At 43.3% G+C, this 17,615-nt stretch overlaps 1 protein-coding gene across 1 annotated transcript in view; it reads left to right on the top strand.

Moving 5' to 3' along the window:
* The window catches only part of uvrag (UV radiation resistance associated gene), a 120,465-nt gene that overhangs the window by 79,061 nt on the left and 23,789 nt on the right, over positions 1-17,615 (top strand). The gene's annotated exons all lie outside the window — the stretch shown is intronic.

Here is a 17,615-nt window from a genome sequence, read left to right as displayed (position 1 = left end):
CACACACACACACACACACACACACACACAACACACTTGCTGAGAGGGGCCGAACCCTTGCCCTGTGTCTGTGTTGACCCATATGAAGCCCCTCTCTTCAACTCCTCCCACTCGATTATTTAGCACCAAATATATCAGTTTGTATTCCATTCCCTGTGGCTGTCTGTCGAAACAGCGTTGACAGTGAGAGTGACGGAACAAGGACCTCTCCAATGTATTGGACAGGGCAGTGAACTCCAACTGGTGGTTTGCTTCAAATAACTGCACTTTGAGAGATTTTGACTTTGACTCACTGCCACAAACTGCTAGCTAGTCACTTTTCCAATTTCTGTTAGTCTCTTCATGGCAATGCTTAGAGAAACCGGGATGAAGAGGAAAATACTTTAGACAGTAACTGAAAATAACCCTTGACTGAAAAGCCCCAAGGAGAGAGATCAACGGTACACATTATGACCTGCATGATATGGCAGGACCATTTCTCTTTGACAGTGTGTATCAATTAAATAGTGTTTCATTATGTTCTTCATTCAACCAACATGAGAGCATTTTCTCACCGTTTGTTTCTTGTATTTTTATTATTTAAATGATACAGATGAGAAGTTCATCTTTCCAGGGTTTGGAATAATAGCGTGGTGGTCTTTTACTGTTGTGAATTGCTATTACCTCTGATCAGATCTGACTTCCATTCCATCACGTATGCTTGTCCGCTCTGTCAAGTTTGAAGGTGAAATTCTAGCCTTGAAAGAAGTGTTGGTTAGTGTCTTTTATTATACTTTTTTATTGCAGTAACTGTCAGGTCAAACAATATGAGTGATGTGTGTGAATAAATGATTGGAATGTTTTTTCATGGTTGGAGTAGCTCTGGGTGATTTGGCCAAACAATATATTATATCTATGAGCAAATTGTATTTGATATTATCAACAAATACTCCATAACTTCAAGTGGAATTCGTGAGATTGGGTTGTAATGATAGTTGATGTGTTTTGAGAATTAGTTAACATTCTTTGTATTGTTTAGGGCCCTATATCTGTTTTGATGTCTAATTCAGTTATTTCACCAGGTGAAATTATTTCAGTATTGTACCAGGTTTGTATGTTTCACCCAAAAACCGAATACATCTCATAGAAAACAACATAACTACATCCTTAGAAAAAATACATCCTTAGAAATCCTTTTGAGCTCTTATAGCTCTTTAACCTCGTGACCTTTTGCACAAATTGACTGCTGGTATTTACTCTAGGCAGCTAGAAATGCTCCAGTGTTTTACAAAATATGCATGCAAAAATACTGGCGATATTGAGAACCATTCCATGTCTATTTAGACATTTCCTGGTATCCGGTATGTAATATAGGCTACAGAGTGGCCGTGGAATTGGCTCCTTACTTCTCCAGACTCTAGTTCCTGTAGGTTTTTATACTCAGCAGCTGCTGCTACTGCTCCTTTCTCCACATTGGATGTCTTTGTCTGCTGTAGTAGGAAACCCTCAGAGATGTTGTTCCACAAATGTAACTCCTAACAGTAGCCTGGGCTATTGCAAACGTAAGCAGTGTGTTTAGGCATCATATCAAACGCATGCAAGTCTGACTGTCAAACTCTTGTCAGCGGTGACTAAGAGGAGGATGACCAGAGAGGGAACCCTGGCGAATTGAAATCATGTATTACTGTTTTCTGTTTTCAGGAACTCTGGTTACGATATGGCTGCGTAACTATACAAACTGCATCGCAAATTGAGCTACATGTGCAGTTAAAAGGCAACTTGCTTAGCCCAGATGCGATGTATGTGGACAGCGCCCTGCTTCTCATTCTACAATATCCTAGTCAAAACAGATTTTTTTGGCATACAAAATGTGTTCCTGCTTTCAGGATAGGCCGAGACGTAGGCTTCATCTCCATCAAATCATGAGTAAAGATTGCCACACGAGTCTTTCAGCAGCAGATTGTCTACCTCAGAAAAGTGATTGGAGGAGATGGACATAAGAAGCAATCAGTAACGGGCTTACGATAATAAGATCCAGGGAAAGCTAGATTCCCAGCCTATATGGTGTATCATTCGTCCATAAGTCCTCTTGCTCCCCTGGAATTACCTGTTGTGTGTCAGGTTAAAAGTCCTCATGTTTACTTGTGATGCGTCAACCTGGAAGTCTTTCTACCAGACCGTGGACATGTGTGGGTCCTGAATTCTTCTGAGGTGAACTCATGGATCTCAGAGCGGCAGCTTATACATTCCGAATGGGAATGGAGGGATATGTCCATGTTTAAGATGAGTTACTGGCCTCACTCAAAAGCAATATAACTGGACTGCTTGGATCAGCTCCCTACAGCTGACATTGATCCTCAGGCATTATTCCAGGGCAGCTATAGTGGTAAACATGTCAGAGTAGATATAGCCGAACCCAGCACACAGATAGCTTCCCTACCATCTACCGGGAACTGAATGTACCGTACGAACCTGTGCCCTCCTGCGTCTGATTACTCAGTTCCACCGCCATCACGTGTCTGTCTTTTTTGTTTTGGGGAATGCATGAAGTGACCAGAGCAACACTGTCACGCAGAAATGTCATTTCCTCCTTTTTAAATTGTTTCTGGGTCTCCCCCGGCCCTGGCCATCTCAGACCACTTTATCTGGGAGAACTGGTTTACGTCCCACCGACGTTAGAGCAGAGACCGCGGTATGGTTCTTGTTACTACTCTGAAGTCTTTATTAGGAAATGGCTGCTTCCATGACCCCCAACCGTATTAGTAACACAGCCCGACTTTTCCACTAATATCATTTACCGATAGACCGCTTTGCTTTCCTTCGTGGCCTGGTTGTTATTATTGTCTTTTGTGTTTTGTCTTTGGTGATTTAATGTGCTCCTATGGTTGGGCCCGGCAGAGTAGAACTGCCACAATGTGTAGCGTCGGGGCGCTGACACGAAACAGATTCTCCGGTTACACTCAGTGACACACACACACACTGGGGCCAGCGGTGGACACAAGACAGTATACATCCGTCTCTTATTGAGTTGGACCGTGTGGCTGTGCGTAGGAAAGTGATACAGTAGAGCTGTAGAGAGATAAGGGCGAAGCTGGGGGGCCGGCTTTGAAGTGGCCTGTACCGATATTGTTTTCATTCCCGGGTTCATGTCAGGAGGAGGGTGGGCGGATCTGAGTTAACCATGGTGTAGGTGTGTGCATTGGAGGCCAGGTCGCAATAAGAACTCTCTCTTTTTAAGCTTCCTTTGCCCGACTAAAGCCTGACAAGAACTTGGACGCATCCCTGTTTACATTTTTTCCTACCGCGATCCGCATAATTCATCCGGGTGTCATTGTGCCAGACAAACGACACCCGGATGAATCCTGGAATTTGAAACGGAGCCGTGTTTGTTACGTTGCATCTTTGCAATCTGCTCCTTCGTTGCACTGCCAGAATGTGATTTAATCATTGCTAATGCCTGACGCTTCTCACAGAGGGGCCTGTCCTGTTATTAACCTCTGGAGTGAGTGTGCTTCGTTGGGATGTCCGTGGCGTCAGGCTTTCAGTCCAGCACAGGAGGCCCCAGGTGAGGGTTAGTTCCAATTAAACTAGTGACACTTGAATTGAGCCAGTCACACTAGTTGAAGTGAATTGAGCCAGTCTCACTAGTTGAAGTGAATTGAGCCAGTCTCACTAGTTGAAGTGAATTGAGCCAGTCTCACTAGTTGAAGTGAATTGAGCCAGTCTCACTAGTTGAAGTGAATTGAGCCAGTCTCACTAGTTGAAGTGAATTGAGCCAGTCTCACTAGTTGAAGTGAATTGAGCCAGTCTCACTAGTTGAAGTGAATTGAGCCAGTCTCACTAGTTGAAGTGAATTGAGCCAGTCTCACTAGTTGAAGTGAATTGAGCCAGTCTCACTAGTTGAAGTGAATTGAGTCAGACACTCAAGGAAATCGAACACTCGAGCTCCTCCATGCTGCTCTCTCCCTCCCTCTCTCCCTCACTCACTCTCTCCCTCACTCTCTCCCTCTCTCTCTCTCTCTCTCTCTCACACTCTCTCTCTCCCCCTCCCTCCCTCCTTTCATCCCTCTCCTGTTATCCGTTTGTGTGCATGTGGGCCTGATTAAATTCCCACAGACCACTACAACCTGACGGATACGGGGGTGGACGGTAGGTGGGTTGGGAAATAGAACAATTAGCTCTGAATCGCTAAGACAGAAGTATCATATTAGCATGGTCTGGGAGGAGGAAGCTCATTGTTGTAAACAGGAATTTAGAGTGACCTGGAGACGATAGCATGAATACACATCACTGCATCATATTTCTTTATTTGGTTCATTTGGCAGTGACTAATCATCCACAACATAAACATAAATCTGAGAAATTATTCGTCACAACAGATTTAGTTTAAAGATTATTTTCATATGCTCAGTTCAGGTAAGTAAATTGAGAACCAATTGTCATTTTCAGTGGCATCAGTAAAGATGCCTTATTGCAAAATTAGTAACCAATTTTTTATTTGACCTCCTATTGAAACTGGGTGATAAAGGACAATGTTGTCAGAATACAAGTGGAGGGGGTTTTAAAAGCAGCAATCACACCCTGAAGAGCCACCAGAGACACGGCCACAGTCTGTTCCCAGTAGATCAGCGGGTCTTGGCCCCAAGTTCTTACATACAGCCGAGAATTGTGTTTTGGACTTAACCAATAAAAGAAACCGCAGTCAACCACTGTTGAGGAGAGTGAGACTTCTTCATGGTCTTAGAGAATACAGACACACGGATTGTTCTGTCCTCAATCGTTTTCACTCACTCTGAGCGCCCCATAGAAATGCAAATGCATGTTATATGTACAGAGGCACAACGTCATTTGTTTGGATTAGGGAATGACCTTCACCAAAAGGTCAACACATCCTTCCTATCAATTCTCACAGTTTATTATGCCCCGCCCATACCACGCATCCTCGTCCCTTTAAGAGCTCAAAAGGCTTAGCATTACTTAGCGATCGTATAGTTCTCGTCTGCGTTGTGTTAAATGTATAATACATCTAGTGGGAATCCAACATTAGGCTAAGATGGTTGACAGAACTGAAGTCTTTAGCCAGATTAATAAATACAGGGTGTCTCTGTAAACCACATTGTCCACAATGCACCCCCGGTGGTGGGTCTGGCCGTGCTGGTGGTCTGGGTCATACGTCAGAGTAATGCACCAGCCAACTGTGGCAACTGTGGCTCCATAAAACAAGGCTATGACTCACTGAGGAGCTACTGTGTTTAGCGGTTTAGAGTGGTTAGTGTAGGTGCCTGGCTGGGCCAGCGTGCTGCGTGGGTAACTGGAACAGAAGTTGGGAGCTAGCTAGCTATTATCGGTGGAGCCCGGTGGTTGGAAAAGACAGAGTGTTGCAGCCTGGTTGGAGGGTAACCTTAACCAAATGATAATGACGATGGTAGTTATTGGTTCGAGTGCAGCGGTTGGAAAAGAAGGCGGAAGATGTCCTACCCTGCCTGGCAGGATTCCTGATTTAAGAAGGATTTTAATCATCATGTTTTTATTATTATGATAATAATGATGTGGAAATGTTGTTAGCTATTTTTTTGTGGTTTACCCATCTGAGTCATCCACTTGTAGACCTATAGAATGTACAAGTTTTCCGACTATATGTTCCTTTGCTCTCATCCTCTACTACCTGTTCTCAGTTATAAATGCTGAGTATCTCTCTTGCACCCACCTTTCACTTCTTTAACTTGAGCTTCTTTACTTTCTACTTCTTTACTTTGCACTTCTTCAATTTCCACTTCTTACCTTACTTTCACTCCACAGTGGTATGACTAAGCTCATTGTGAATCTGAACAGGACCAGTATTAGAAGTTCTAGGCAGGAGAATCTTCTATCCTATTCTGACTCTAGAAACCCTATGCGCTTGACTCCAGACATCATCCACCTTTTTATTGAATGACATGGCACTCCCTCGCTTCCTTGTAATAATTACACTCAATATATACAGTAAAAATTTACCGTAATCCCCACTTCTCTCACAGATGTTTTCTCATGCCTTAACCAGTCTCAAAAACACATTACTGAATGAACCAAACATGCCTGAGATACACATCATGGTGTTCCACTTCCAGTCAGGTTTGAGGATCCTGTTTATCTGGCTTGTAAGTAAGAAATCCGTTATCTGCCTGTTGGCCAAGTCCTGCTTCTGGGCTACCCAACTCTCCCTGGGCATTATTAGAACAACAGTATGTTTACAAACAAGGCAGCTAAATACAAGATGAACATGTATAAGGCTCTCTGTTTAAGCTGTCCCAGTTTCCCCTAGAAAGACTTTCTCACTGTCATGCTCATCCACTCTCTGTCTATCCAATCAGTCAGTAGAGACTTGTGGTCTGTGACTCTTTCCAACAACCTGGTCGGTCCAGCAGTCCCGCGTCAGTCTGCTTTCTGCACTGTTCCACCCGCCTGCCTCTGCAAAACCTCAGCACACTGTTTGTTTACCCGATCCTGATCCCCCCCCCCATTACACACACTTCTTCATGAGTGACGGCTAGACCTGGAGTTGATCAGCTTTCCAAAGCAAACAGCCTTCTGCCACTCACTCCCTCTCCGATGTAGTGTTTCTCAACAAAGGCAACATCCCTTCACCATCCTGCATGGATTGATACGGTAAACCTGTGGATTCATGTAGCATACATACCTTCACATTCCCCTCTACCCTCCCATGGTGGAAGGTTAGGGAACAGGTCCAGTTGTCTATGAGACCGTGGGACAGATCACGAGCCTGTCTGTTTCTGTTTTAGCTCGGTGATGAAGAATAGACGCGAGCCTCAAAGCAAAGTCCCATATGGCTGCATTGGGAAAAGTAACTGGCTGGGTAATGGTCCCTTTACATCCAGTACAAGGCCGGTTACGCACCCCTGGCTCTGACAATGTGGTTTATATTTTAATGCCATTAAGGTGCCACTTTAAAGGAGGTCTCTCTAACGTCTCAGACAGTAAAAAGCACTTCATTAGCCGACTTTATTTGTCACATTTCAAGCAAGAAATTGTTTTTGGCAGAGTGTAAGTGGGTTAAGTAAACGGGCAGGGGAGAGACAGGAGTGATATCCAGTGGATTGAGAGATTGTTAACAGTCTAGAAATAACAGAGAGGGCGACAGGGGAGGGGGACTCGGCGCACAAGGGTTCAAATAGAATTTATCGTTCAAACGTTCGGTGTTTGATTGAGCCTGCCTGGTGTTTTTTCATCTTTTTTTTTCCCTTATTGATACATCTCCAAGCTTAGTCAAGCGCGTATTAAGTATTAGAAAACTAACATTATGTGAACCCATGTCGGGCGGGCAAAGTAACTCAGTCAAAGATTACATCTGTCAATGTGTCACAGACTCCAGTCTCCCTCCCAGCACATTGGCCATGCCAAGCCTTTCATGTCCAGTTCTTTTAAGTGCGTGACTGTCCACATTACTGTACTGTATATGGGCAGTCATAGAGCGGGGGTTGTTAAATGAGTGGATATTCTTGCTTGCCGTCATACATTCTGTACTGGATGTTCTTTAGAATCCCTCCATATATACAACAGCATTAACAGGCTGTACATCACGACGTGCTGTCTTCTCAGCATGAACCAGCCACCCATGTTGCTGAAAGAACTAAGCCGCTTGCACCAGTTCCTCTGTAACCCGCAGCTTTAGTTTTTCATAGTTTAAATAAATAGATGTTGTTTCCTTAATGAGTGAGGTGAAGAATGTATTGAGGAACGGAGGGCTATGTGAGAAAGGAACAAGGACGTCCAAGGTCTCAGAGTTTAGTTGACTGTTCTCTGGCCAAGTCTGAGGAGAATGAGATATGTGGGGAGTCTGGAGAAGAGTCGAGGCCTGAGCAGCTGGTTGCTAACTGCTACTGGTGGGAGGGAGTGTGGCTGCTGCTGGGAAACCATGATGCTCTGTTCTTTGATGGGCCTGGAGTTGGAAAAACAGTTGGAAAGATGCAGCCTTATAGCAGCTCTGGGCTCTATGGGCTTTGGGATGGTTCCCTGTGGATTACTGGGCCTCTGCAGGAGCGGTCTAGGACCTGGGTTCAAATCACATTAGAAATAGTTCCAATATTTTGTACCGTTGAGCTCGTCTAGTCCAATGAAATTAACGGAATAGTCCCCAAAGTGCAACCCCTGCAGATTTGACAAGCCAAGCCAGCTTAAGCAAACGCTCAAGGCATTTGCCGTATGTGAAGAAGTAGTTGTTGAACCCAGGTCTACTGGAGCTAAAAACACGCCTCTCTCCCTGGGCTTTTCATGGCTTCTCATTGTGTGGTCTGGTCCCGTTTTCCATAACAAACCTTGTTGTTAACTACGGTTGGTATGCTTGTTGACGGTCTTTTTAGACTGGGTCAGTCCATGGTGGATCTTTTATTGCTGGGACCAGGAGCACCCATTTCCCCTAACACCCTTCAAATACTGGATCATCCATGTCGCCTGGTGCAGAAAGGAGAGGTGTTGGGTAGTCTACTGGCTACTTCATCAGTCCAGGCTGCAGTGGCACCACTGGATGTTGACCCAACCCCGGCCCAACCCTGGTACCCAAAGCTGACGTAGGTTGCAGATATTACGTTTTACTTACTTTTATTTTTGGTACGTCTGTGTGAAAGTTTGTTGACCAGCGGTAGCACGATACAGTAGCACTACTCAATATGCTCTGTTAGGATGACGTCCAGGCCAGGTGTATGACTTATTTATGGGATGAACATGTCCATAGACGGTCACAAATTGCATTTACCAGATGGTATATAATTCATAAACAGGTATGTTGTATTTTTAAAATGGAATGCGTTTACATTTAGCAAGAAAACCCCTTAACCTAAACAATATGTTTGGGAATGAACTTTTTCAATTTGTTTTATTGCACTGTTAGATGCTCTGAATAGTCTACATTCTTGCAAAGCATTCTGGTTATTATTTAAATGATTTACACCTTAAACAAGACATTATTTCTATCAGGGCTGTTGTAATTCTCCAAAGTTATGTTGTTACAAAATGCACTGGGCTATAGTTCAAGCTGGTGAAATACAAATCACAGCATTTTCGTTCAAGTGCGTATTTCCAATACATGCGACAGAAATCCTGGCCGATGCAGCGTATGTCTCTCCATCCTGTGGTTTCCAATTAAGGGCCTGTGAGCAGAGTTGGGAGCGACCCGTCAGCACACTGCCATTACGCCTGGGCTGCCAGGTTTTTACAGGCATTCCTCTGGACAGCCACCTATGGCTTTATGAAACACTTAAATTCCTCTAATTGAATTTCCATGGTTTTAGGTCAGTAGCTCGAGGTTTGCTTATCACCGCAAAGAGGTGCCAGAGCGTTCCACTATACTTAATGTATGGGTGGAAGGACCTTAATTCTGCTTACTGTTTCCCAGTACGGACTTCAGTCGTTTCTGTTGTTCCTGGGTTTCCCACTTGTTGTGTTCGCTGGAGGAGTGCTTCCTTCTCACGGTCCCCGATGACTTTCTGTGTTTTCTCCCCCCTGTATGTCGGCTGCCACTAACATCACCATTACAACCATTACAACAAATGAATGTACTCAGCTGGCAATATGATTGTGATCTCTCTGTCTATCTCTATCTCTCAATTCAGTTTGATTTTAAAGTGCTTTATTGGCATGGGAAAACATTTGTTTACATTGCCAAAGCAAGTGGAAAACATGAAAGGCATAATAACAAAATAATATATGAAAAATCTGCAATTGTAAGTAAACCGTACATATACGTTTCTGAAGAATTAAGGCTCTATCTCTAAATATCTCTGTCTGTTCCTATCTCTTGCTCTGTGCTGTTCATTATGTTAACAAGGGAAACAGTTGTTGCAAACTGGAAGTTATAGATATTGACATTGGGGTGAATTGGTTGCTAGTGAATTCCGCTGCAGTCTCTTTACAGTTTTTTTTCTAATAATGAAGCCTCAATGTAACGCAGAACAAACGTTTTTTATAAGTGACAAGTTATGGCATGTTGAATCCTCAATGTAACGCAGAACAAACGTGTTTTATAAGTGATAAGTTATGGAATCCTCAATGTAACGCAGAACAAACGTGTTTTATAAGTGATAAGTTATGGAATCCTCAATGTAACGCAGAACAAACGTGTTTTATAAGTGATAAGTTATGGCATGTTGAATCCTCAATGTAACGCAGAACAAACGTGTTTTATAAGTGATAAGTTATGGAATCCTCAATGTAACGCAGAATAAACGTGTTTTATAAGTGATAAGTTATGGAATCCTCAATGTAACGCAGAATAAACGTGTTTTATAAGTGATAAGTTATCGCATGTTGAATCTTCAATGTAACGCAGAACAAACTTGTTTTATAAGTGATAAGTTATGGCATGTTGAATCCTCAATGTAAAGTGGAAACGTGGAGAAATATCTGTCAGTCTTTTTAGGATGCCTCCGTTCTGGTCCGAGTTTAGGCCGCGAGCTCGGCTGACAAACTGTTTGGATAGGTAGAATACAACACAACAGCAGTGGTCCTAGCTAGGGGTTATGGGTGTTAGGAAAGTGCTGGCTCCAAAGCCCTGTCATTTAACTTAATAGTGTGGCTGAAGTTTCCAGCTGCTTGGGATTTGTAGCTGGGTTTGTTTGTTTGCTGGAGTCTTGCTCAAGACAGCCCCGGGTTCAAATAGGTTTTTAAGTCTTTAGAACTCTTTCGAGAATTTAATTCAACATGCCCCTGAGTGCCATATACACGCAGATTAACTCTAGTGGGTTACCCATTTACCTGTTGCCCTCAGCCAAAGTGTTGTAGATATTTGAAATATTGTTTGAATGTCGGTGTTGTTCCCTGTGATCGGGCCACTAGGCCACATGTTGGGTCCTTCCCTAAGCACACAGCCATGTAAAAACCGATAACTTCAACCAAATTACTCTCTCCCAGCCAGGCCTTCCTGAAAATGCATTTTCGTAATATCTTAGGAATGACAAAGTGTGGAGGCTGGAGGGGCAGAGGGAAAAACAATAACATGACTACAATAAATACTAGAAGATGAAAATATGTCATAATCAGTGGCAGGTTGGTTTTGATTAAATTCTTATTTCCCTATGTCTGCTGGGATTGGCGTGGTCATCAGAGCTCTGTCACATGTAGAACTATTATTTTGTTTTTTTCTAGCTCAACATAATTTTTCCTTTCACAAAAAAGTTGGAGTGACGCCTTGAAAACAAAAGAGAAATTCAGTACTCGTGGGTGTTCCGGTCAGCCAAGCATGAAGCTTGCGTTTCTCTCTCAATCGCGTTAATCTGCAAGGGGCCGAGACCTAGTATATTTTACATCAGCAAGTTTAGAAAACTTGTTTTTATAGTTAATTTATCAAACTGCTCTGTGTACCTTGTCTTTGTTGGTTCAGGCAAAAAAGCATTCTGTCATCTGTAGGGCCTATTCCACTCAATGAAATAAAGAAAGAAAAACATTGCTTGTCCTATCTGGTCAATTTTGGAAAAATATCCACCCTGTTGAGTGTCTATCTGTCTTTCTCTTAATCATCTGTCTTTTAATCTTTCTTTTCATCATCCTCTTCCCTTCTCTTCTGTCGATATCACAAAGTTCTTTCTTTCCTTCTCGTTCCTCCGAGCAGAAGTTTTTTTTTTAAATTACAGCACAACTCCGCTCATTGTAAAGAAAAGTACAAAACCTTGGAGAATCAGTGTCATCGTCTCCCTCGCCTAAGCACGTACTCTACAAACACAGACACTGGGAGTATGTCAGACTCCACCCTCTTCTCCTGTCAAATAAAGTCTCACCCCATTAGGGAGTCTTCCTCCCTTGCCAGCACCTATGATGTCAAATTACATTAATCTAGCTGGGAGAAGATCATGGATGGTGTCAGTTGGACAGGCCTTACTGTCATCCCGCCCCGTTGAGGCAACAGTTATTAATGAAGCGCCAGTGACGAGCCGAGCCGGGTTGGAGGGCCCTAACTGTCCCTGGGCCCACATGGTTTCACAGTTGTTTGACAAGGGGCAGTTAAGGGGCTAGTGAAATTGCTTGTTAAATAAACACTGCCTTGCTATAAAGAGAGGGATATTTTTTCTTTCTTCTCTCATTTGATTGAGGTTTGAGAGAAATTGCCTCCTCATCTTCACCACACTACCTCCCACACAACAACTCCACTAATTGGTGTAAGATGCCACTCAGGGCGCCGGGCTACAGATCGCCATGGAAACGCTTCCCTTTGGGTTAAACACTTCTGAGCCCCATTCATTCAGTTGTGTCCTGGGTAAAGCGTGTAGAATAATTATCCCCCGTATGCTACAGGAGCTGCCTACGCGGATCCAAAAGGTGCCAATACTTAACCAGACTTCCAGTACCAAACCTTTGCCTGGTGCTGTAAGTTGTGCATACCTTCTGCTAATGAGTCATATCTGCAGTGTTTTGGCCTTTTAGGTTATTTGGCTCCCTACCCAGGTGGACACACACCAGACACCTGTCACAACAGCCACTGTGTACTGTAGTAGTGTGGACCACACCCATCCTCTCAGGGTCAGAATATGGAGTGAGCTGGGGCCTGGGTCGCTTCTCCACCACTGAGGTCTGGACTGGACGTGTTCTGACTTACAATCACCTCAAATGATTGTCACCCTTGATAAAGATGAGCTTAAAAGGCTGTATAAAACAAACATCACAGGTAATGAGCGGTCTAGCCTGTGCAACGTATTGTACATTGATCATGAGGTTCTTTTCTGCATGCACTGCCTTCCTTTGACTGGAGTCCCACCACTGGTGTTCATGTCAAGCCTCTTTCTACTGTTTTCATCTGTCAGATGGCAAATGGTATTTTGTGGCAGCCCTTCAAATTTGGCTGGTGGTGTCTAATTGTAGATTTGTGGACTTGGTTTTGTTCCCCCACAATGCAAGTTCTCCTTAACTTGTGTCTCTTTGGTTCATCTTTGCCTTCCCAACCATAATCTTCATGACCCTTTCAGGCAGGACTTAAACTGGTTGTGAACTTCTTAATTACCCTTATACTGGTAAGTTGTTTAAGTACATTTGTAGCATTTTCTTCCCTTAACCATATACCATTGGATGATTCAAGGTCAACAATAATTTGTCTCTTCTCGTTTGTACATTCCTGACTGCCTTTCCCCATGGTGACTGATGACAAATGGATTTTACATGCATCTTACTTCATCAGTCTTGACCTAGAATTGGTGCCAGCTCATTAGGGCCTAAGGAAAGTTACATCTCTTCCTAGCCTTCCTGTCAGAACAAATGGAACAACCTGGAGCTACTTGCCTCTGAATAAAAATCTGGAAAAAGTAATAATAATGTAAATGTGGCCAGCAGAAGTTCTGATAATGGCACTGTTTGTGGTGACCAGTTACTTTGCATGGAGCGCCCAGACCCTTGAGAGAAAGAAAGGTATTTGCATTACAGTCTTCTCCCCATATTTTCTCGTAACATGAAGTACTCCCCTGGCATGACGGCGTGGAGTTAAATGGCATATCTGGACAGTGTGGAACTTCAGCTCCAGACGCACCTGACCTCAGGGTTGCAGAAAGGGGTGTCAAGGATGCGTTTTATCTCTATGGAGGAGGAATGTGCTACTCAGGTTTAATACTGTATTGGTGTGAGACATTATACCAGTACGTTTTTTTTTTTCCCCACGGCCCAGGTTTTGGCTGGTTCATGTGAAGTTGACAGTGTAACTGCATTAGAGAGAATGAATGTAATTGTTGGGATTTTTACAAGTGGTGTCTAAAGGTTCAGAGAAGGGTGGACGCTAGAAAGGCTTTGATATTAAGTGAAAAAAAACGTAATCTTATTTGGATTCACTGGTCTAGTCAAAGATTTCTCCTCCCTCGTCTGGTACAAATAAGGAGGCAGACACAACAGGAAGTGGCTTCCATAAAATTCAATAGTTTCTGAGATTGCGGCAGAACCAATACATTTCAATTCTTTCATGGAATGCTTTAGAGATTATTTGAGTTCTTGATTGTTATCCATAATCTATTTATTATTTTTTTCGCACATAGATCTGAATGGGTTCTGGTTCTTTGTTTCTGTCCCTTAACCATGGGTCTGATGTTAAGACCGTTGTATTTCCTTAACACTACAGAGGGTCACAAACTGGACACGTCATACCCCTTTTATAACACTGCACAGCCCTAATTTGGTCGGAACAGGTCTCTTGAAAAATATATTCAGCTCAATGAGACAGTCTGTATAAATAAAGGTAAAAATGAGGTAAAATTCAATGGAAAGGAATGCTGAAAATGCCTATTTCCCATCCTTTGTTATGGTTATTGGAGATTAGGTTTGTTTGTTAATCCTTTAACCTCAATCCAGTGTTCATTTATCGCTCCCTCTTCTGTTATTGTGTGTCTCTCCCTCCCTTATTTTACTCTGTTGTCTCTCTCTCTGTTCTTGTACCCTGCTGTCTCTCCTTTCTCCTAATGTCTATGTCTTGCCCTTTATTCATTTATATTTCAAGGGTTGGGTAAATCAGATTTTCACTTTGGAGACGATTGTTTCCCTTAACCTCACCCCAGGGTGTCTAAAGTACAGAGTTTTGTGTCTGTGGTGATCACGGTCTGTCTGCCTCTATCTGACTGTCTGCCTCCGTCTATCTGCCTTACTGGCTGCCTCTATCTGCCTGAATGGCTGCCTTGATCTATCTGCCTGGCTGCCTCCATCTATCAGCCTGGCTCTATCTACAGTTGTGCTCATAAATTTGCATACCCTGGCAGAAATTGTGACATTTTGGCATTGAAAATATGACTGATCATGCAAAAAACTGTCTTTTATTTAAGGATAGTGATCATATGAAGCCATTTATTATCACATAGTTGTTTGGCTCCTTTTTAAATCATAATGATAACAGAAATCACCCAAATGGCCCCTATCAAAAGTTTACATACCCTTGAATGTTTGACCTTGTTACAGACACACAAGGTGAGACACACAGGTGAAAATGGCAATTAATGGGACATTTCTCACACCTGTGGCTTTTTAAATTTAATTTGTTTCTGTGTATAAATAGTGAATGAGTTTGTTAGCTCTCACGTGGATGCCCTGGGCAGGCTAGATACTGAGCCATGGGGAGCAGAAAAGAACTGTCAAAGGGCCTGTGTTACAAGGTAATGGGACTTTATACAGATGGAAAAGGCTATTAAAAGATATCCAAAGCATTGCAAATGCCAGTCAGTAATGTTCAATCACTTATTAAAAAGTGGAAAATCTCTTGATACCAAGCCAAGGTCAGGTAGCCCAAGAAAGATTTCAGCCACAACTGCCAGAAGACTTGTCCAGGATACAAAGAAAAACCTACAGGTAACCTCAGGAGAAATAGAGACTGCTCTGGAAAAAGACGGTGTGTTTCAAAGAGCATAATATGATGATACTTGAACAAAAATGAGCTGCATGGTTGAATTGCCAGAAAGAAGCCTCTACTGCGCCAAAAGCCCAGTTACAATATGCCCGACAACACATTGAAACGCCTCACGGCTTCTGGCACACTGTAATTTGGAGTGACAAGACCAAAATCGAGCTTAATGGTCACAACCATAAGAGCTATGTTTGGAGATGGGTTTAGAGATGGGAACAGAATACCATCTCTACTGTGAAGCATGGTGGTGGCTCACTGATGTTTTGGGGGTTTGTGAGCTCTAAAGGCACAGAGAATCTTGTAGAAATTGATGGCAAGATGAATGCAGCATGTTATCAGAAAATAGTGGCAAACAATTTGCATTTTTCTGAACGCATGGGACGCTCTTGGACTTTCCAGCACGACAGTGACCCTAAGCACAAGGCCAAGTTGACCCTCCAGTGGTTACAGCAGAAAAAGGTGAAGGTTGTGGAGTGGCCATCACAGTCTCCTGACCTTAATATCATCAAGCCACTGTGGGGAGATCTCAAACATGCGGTTCATGCAAGACGACCAAAGCCTTTGCATGACCTGGAGGCATTTTTCCAAGATAAATGGGCAGCTATACCACCTGCAAGAATTCGGGGCCTCATAGACCACTATTACAAAAGACTGGACGCTGTCATTGATGCTAAAGGAGGCAATACACAGTATTAAGAACTAAGGGTATGCAGACTTTTGAACAGGTGTCAGTTCATTTTTTTCTTTGTTGCCATGTTTTGTATTATGATTGTGTCATTCTGTTATGACCTACAGTTTAATGTGAATCCCACAAGAAATTAAAGATATGTGTTTTGCCTGCTTATTCATGTTTTCTTTACAAATGGTACATAGACTACAAATTCTCCAAGGATATCCAAACTTTTGTGCACAACTGTACCTACCTACCTCACTGCCGCTCTCTGCTGCCTCTCTATACTATTATCTGCCCCTACCTGTCGGCCTGGCTGGCTGCCTCTACCTATCTGCCTGGCTGACTCTATTGACCTACCTACCTCACTGCCGCTCTCAGCTGCCTCTCTATACTAATATCTGCCCCTACCTGTCGGCCTGGCTGGCTGCCTCTACCTATCTGCCTGGCTGACTCTATCGACCTACCTACCTCACTGCCGCTCTCAGCTGCCTCTCTATACTATTATCTGCCCCTACCTGTCGGCCTGGCTGGCTGCCTCTACCTATCTGCCTGGCTGACTCTATCGACCTACCTACCTCACTGCCGCTCTCAGCTGCCTCTCTATACTATTATCTGCCCCTACCTGTCGGCCTGGCTGGCTGTCTCTACCTATCTGCCTGGCTGACTCTATCGACCTACCTACCTCACTGCCGCTCTCAGCTGCCTCTCTATACTGTTTTCTGCCTTGCTGCCACTACCTATCTGCCTGGCTGGCTGCCGCTACCTATCGGCCTGGCTGGCTGCCTCTCTCTATCGGCCTGGCTGGCTGCCTATCTGTTTGGCTGGCTGCCTCTATCTTCCTGGATGCATGTCTCTATCTGCTTGGATGCCTGCCTCTATCTGCCTGGCTGACTCTATCTCCCTCTATTATATATCAGTGTTCCCTAGCGTTTAGCGTCATTAAGGGCTTTACTGTGGTTGGTAATCATAGTACTTCTCTGACCTCTACTATTGTATTAGGCATAGATGCTGAGTCAATCTCTTTTCCCCAGGAAAACACTGGAATGATATTCCCTTTCCCTATTTTTACCTTCTTCTTTTTTTGCAATTCTGATATAAATCTCTGGTGGTGTTATTCTTTCCAAAGTATAATGTGGACTTTGTTTCCCTGCATGCCTGGTCTGGCTCTTGAGAAACTGACCCAATCTGTTGCAAGGGCTTTATACTGCTATAGCGCAGAGTGGCTTATCTTAGCCTTAGTGCTAATACCTAATAATACTTAAAAACTATGCACATACATGCATAGATACACATGGGCCGTTTGTGTACACACACACACATGCCCTTTTTCATTCACTTATTTGTCAGACTTGCACAACATTTCACCTTATTCCTACTCTGCCAACTTGTGGTGAGATACTGTATCATAATTCATTCATCCATTCATCTTCTTCTGCTTATCCGGGGCCATATCATAAAAATTATTATATTTTATATTGTGGTTTTCATTCAGTTCTGTGAATCTCAAAGACTCTTTGAAAACAAAGGTAATTAATTGTACGGGCTGGCAGGTCTTGACCAGGCAGCCAGGCAGATACCCACCAAAACCTAGAGCTGCAAAAAAATACCAGGTTA

Source organism: Esox lucius, chromosome 7 (assembly GCF_011004845.1).
Source record: "Esox lucius isolate fEsoLuc1 chromosome 7, fEsoLuc1.pri, whole genome shotgun sequence".
Lineage (NCBI taxonomy): Eukaryota > Metazoa > Chordata > Actinopteri > Esociformes > Esocidae > Esox > Esox lucius.
The sequence above is the reverse complement of the archived record's forward strand: the minus strand, read 5'-3'. Positions and strand labels throughout refer to the sequence as shown.